This window comes from Hemiscyllium ocellatum, unplaced genomic scaffold (assembly GCF_020745735.1).
Source record: "Hemiscyllium ocellatum isolate sHemOce1 unplaced genomic scaffold, sHemOce1.pat.X.cur. scaffold_2151_pat_ctg1, whole genome shotgun sequence".
NCBI classification, from domain to species: Eukaryota; Metazoa; Chordata; class Chondrichthyes; order Orectolobiformes; family Hemiscylliidae; genus Hemiscyllium; species Hemiscyllium ocellatum.
The window spans coordinates 1-5,000 of NW_026867989.1; positions in this window are offsets into that span (position 1 = coordinate 1).

The window sequence follows — 5,000 nt, forward strand, 5'->3', positions numbered from 1 at the left end:
ACAACTTTGAGGCTTTGGGGCCGGGTAGCACAGTCGGATTTGTCCCGGCGGTTCTGCCGAATGCCTGGCCTTCGTGGGGGGCCTGCCCTCTGAGTTCAGGCCGAATTTGGTGATTTTCCTAAGTCGGGAAGTGGTCCAAACGGGGGATGGGAGTGAACCTGACAGCTCATACGACTTTGGGGCTTCCAAGCGGGGTAGCTCAACCGGATTTGATCCGGCGGTTCTAGCGACTGCCACGGCTTCGAGGGGGGACTGTTGTCTAAGGTCAGGCCGAATTTGGTGAATTTCCGAGTCGGGAAGTGGTCCAAACGGGGATGGGAGTGAACCTGACAGCTCTTACCGACATTGAGGCTTCGGGGCAGGGTAGCTCAGTCGGATTTGACCGGCGATTCTGCCGACTTCCACGCCTTCGAGCGGGGACTCTCCTCTAAGTTCTGGCCGAATTTGGTGAATTTCCTAAGTCGGGAAGTGGTCCAAACGGGGATGGGAGTGAACCTAACTGCTCATACCAACTTTGAGGCTTTGGGGCGGGTAGCACAGTCGGATTTGACCCGGCGGTTCTGCCGAATGCCTGGCCTTCGAGGGGGGCCTGCCCTCTGAGTTCAGGCCGAATTTGGTGATTTTCCTAAGTCGGGAAGTGGTCCAAACGGGGATGGGAGTGACCTGACAGCTCATACCGACTTTGGGGCTTCCAAGCCGGGTAGCTCAACCGGATTTGATCGGCGGTTCTAGCGACTGCCACGGCTTCGAGGGGGGACTGTTGTCTAAGTTCAGGCCGAATTTGGTGAATTTCCGAGTCGGGAAGTGGTCCAAACGGGGATGGGAGGGAACCTGACAGCTCTTACCGACATTGAGGCTTCGGGGCGGGTAGCTCAGTCGGATTTGACCGGCGATTCTGCCGACTTCCACGCCTTCGAGCGGGGCTCTCCTCTAAGTTCAGGCCGAATTTGGTGAATTTCCTAAGTCGGGAAGTGGTCCAAACGGGGATGGGAGTGAACCTGACAGCTTACCGACTTTGGGGCTTCCAAGCCTGGTAGCTCAACCGGATTTGATCCGGCGGTTCTAGCGACTGTCACGCCTTCGAGGGGGGACTGTTGTATGAGTTCAGGCCGAATTTGGTGAATTTCCCGAGTCGGGAAGTGGTCCAAACGGGGATGGGAGTGAACCTGACAGCTCTTACCGACTTTGGGGCTTCCAAGCCGGGTAGCTCAAACCGGATTTGATCCGGCGGTTCTGCCGACTGACACGCCTTCGAGGGGGGACTGTTGTATAAGTTCAGGCCGAATTTGGTGAATTTCCCGAGTCGGGAAGTGGTCCAAACGGGGATGGGAGTGAACCTGACAGCTCTTACCGACTTTGAGGCTTCGGGGCCGGGTAGCTCAGCCGGATTTGATCCGGCGGTTCTGCCGACTGTCACGCCTTCGAGGGGGGACTGTCCTCTGAGTTCAGGCCGAATTTGGTGAATTTCCCGAGTCGGGAAGTGGTCCAAACGGGGATGGGAGTGAACCTGACAGCTCATACCGACTTTGAGGCTTCCAAGCCGGGTAGCTCAGCCGGATTTGACCCGGCGATTCTGCCGACTTCCACGCCTTCGAGGGGGGACTGCCCTCTGAGTTCAGGCCGAATTTGGTGCATTTCCCGAGTCGGGAAGTGGTCTCTGTCACAACGGGGGCAAGTGTCTGAAGAGGTAAAGTGAGTAACCAGCACAGCTTAGGGAAGGGTTCCAAAGTTCTCAACAATGTGAATTCGGTTACCAGGAAAGCTTAGGAAAGCTGCCTGACTGTCCCAAACGAATGAACTGCAAAACTTAGGGAACATGCCCGAAGATGCTTAAAAGTGTGAAATCAGTAAGCAGGAAAGCATAGGAAAGTGCCTGAAAGTGCTAAATGAGTAACATGAAAAACGTAGAAAAATGCCCGAAAATGTTTAAAAGTGTGAACTCAGTAACCAGCAAAACTTAGTAAAACGTTGGAAAAGCAGAAATGAGTAACCAGAAAAACTTAGAAAAATGTTTGAAAATGAGAAATGAGTAACCAGAAAAACTTAGAAAAATGTTTGAAAATGAGAAATGAGTAACCAAGAAAACTTAGAAAAATGCCCAAAAAGAAGAAATCAGTAACCAGAAAAACTTAGAAAAATGTTTGAAAATGAGAAATGAGTAACCAGAAAAACTTAGAAAAATGTTTGAAAATGAGAAATGAGTAACCAAGAAAACTTAGAAAAATGCCCAAAAAGAAGAAATCAGTAACCAGAAAAACTTAGAAAAATGTTTGAAAATGAGAAATGAGTAACCAAGAAAACTTAGAAAAATGTTTGAAAATGAGAAATGAGTAACCAAGAAAACTTAGAAAAATGCCCAAAAAGAAGAAATCAGTAACCAGAAAAACTTAGAAAAATGTTTGAAAATGAGAAATGAGTAACCAAGAAAACTTAGAAAAATGCCCAAAAAGAAGAAATCAGTAACCAGAAAAACTTAGAAAAATGTTTGAAAATGAGAAATGAGTAACCAGAAAAACTTAGAAAAATGTTTGAAAATGAGAAATGAGTAACCAAGAAAACTTAGAAAAATGCCCAAAAAGAAGAAATCAGTAACCAGAAAAACTTAGAAAAATGTTTGAAAATGAGAAATGAGTAACCAAGAAAACTTAGAAAAATGCCCGAAAAGAAGAAATCAGTAACCAGAAAAACTTAGAAAAATTTTCGGCCAAGTGTGAAAAATATTCTAAGTGTCAGCGGAGGAAAATGCCGAAGCATCGGGAAAGATTCAAAAACTCATGCCGAACATGAGTTCCGAAGTGCCGGAGGAACTGGGCGAATTGAGCCCGGCGGTTGGCCAGATGTCGTTTTGAGTCTGCAGCCCGAAAACTTTAACTTTGTCTGCCGCGGAAGTCTGGACCGGGAAAAATCCAAACGGTTTTGCCGGGTTCGAGTTCCAGAGCGAAGCAGTCGAATTTGAAATTCAGACCCATTCAGTGCCACTTGACATTGTGACACAGTGAGGTTGGCGGGGTACCCGGAGATTTCTGGGAACACGATTTTTAGAACAAAATGGCGGCGCGGGACCACTTTGAAAGGCATCCGAAAAACGGTTCCGCGGGCAGAGCACTTGAATGACAGGCCTGTGTGCATGCCCAAGAGCTCTCGGAAGTCTAATTTTTGACACTTTGTCAAATTTTCGACAGACTTACCCAACTCTTGCTGCCTGTTCTAAGAATCAGTCAGAGGCCTGTGCGGCGGTCTCTTGACACTTTGGAGGGCGGGCAAACCCCACGTTGACTCCGGCCGTCCCTCCAAAAGGCACTTGCTATTGGGGGAAAGGATTGCAAGTAGCCTGGTTCCCGTGGGAGCGGCCAGGAAGGGTGCAGGCTGGCCCTTGCCTGAGCATTCCCAAAACCCTCTTCCGCTGAGAGCAGACCTCGCACGCCGCACTACCGGCTCTGGGAGTGGTTGGCCGCTATTGTACATAGTCCGGTCCTTCCTCTGCCACCCGGCAAGTGCGATGGCTCTGCCGCCCTGCGGTGCTCGTCACCCAGGTTTGGGGAACACGATACTTAGAACATGTTGGCGGCTCGGGACCTGCAGGCGAAAGGGGCCCGTGGTGCTGAGCACATCGACCTCGGGTCTCAGTGCAAGCCGGAGAGTTCGCGGAAGTCTTAAAAGATTTTGACATCTGCTCAATTCTTTGACAGGCTTGCCTGACTCTTTCCGTCCGTTCTAAGAATCAGTCGGAGGCCGGGGCGGGGACGGTCTCTTGACACACGGAGGGTTGGCTTCCCTCCTCAGGTGTTTGTGTCGAAAATGAAGGCGAGAGATGCAAGCGTCCTGGTTCCCCTGGGTGCTGCCAGCAAGGGTGCAGGCTGACCCTTGCCTGAGCACTCCCAAAAGCCTCTTAAGCTGAGAGCAGGCGCCGCACTACCGGCTCTGGGAGTCGTTGGCCGCTATTGTACATAGTCCGGTCCTTCCTCTGCCACCCGGCAAGTGCGATGGCTCTGCCTCCCTGCGGTGCTCGTCACCCAGGTTTGGGGAACACGATACTTAGAACATGTTGGCGGCTCGGGACCTGCAGGCGAAGGGGGCCCCGTGGTGCTGAGCACATCGACCTCGCGTCTCAGTGCAAGCCGGAGAGTTCGCGGAAGTCTTAACAGGCTTGCCTGACTCTTTCCGTCCGTTCTAAGAATCAGTCGGAGGCCGGGGCGGGGACGGTCTCTTGACACACGGAGGGTTGGCTTCCCTCCTCAGGCGTTTGTGTCGAAAATGAAGGCGAGAGATGCAAGCGTCCTGGTTCCCCTGGGTGCTGCCAGCAAGGGTGCAGGCTGACCCTTGCCTGAGCACTCCCAAAAGCCTCTTAGGCTGAGAGCAGGCGCCGCACTACCGGCTCTGGGAGTCGTTGGCCGCTATTGTACATAGTCCGGTCCTTCCTCTGCCACCCGGCAAGTGCGATGGCTCTGCCTCCCTGCGGTGCCCGTCACCCAGGTTTGGAGAACACGATACTTAGAACATGTTGGCGGCTCGGGACCTGCAGGCGAAAGGGGCCCCGTGGTGCTGAGCACATCGACCTCGCGTCTCAGTGCAAGCCGGAGAGTTCGCGGAAGTCTTAACAGGCTTGCCTGACTCTTTCCGTCCGTTCTAAGAATCAGTCGGAGGCCGGGGCGGGGACGGTCTCTTGACACACGGAGGGTTGGCTTCCCTCCTCAGGCGTTTGTGTCGAAAATGAAGGCGAGAGATGCAAGCGTCCTGGTTCCCCTGGGTGCTGCCAGCAAGGGTGCAGGCTGACCCTTGCCTGAGCACTCCCAGAAGCCTCTTAGGCTGAGAGCAGACGCCGCACTACCGGCTCTGGGAGTCGTTGGCCGCTATTGTACATAGTCCGGTCCTTCCTCTGCCACCCGGCAAGTGCGATGGCTCTGCCTCCCTGCGGTGCCCGTCACCCAGGTTTGGAGAACACGATACTAAGAACATGTTGGCGGCTCGGGACCTGCAGGCGAAAGGGGCCCCGTGGTGCT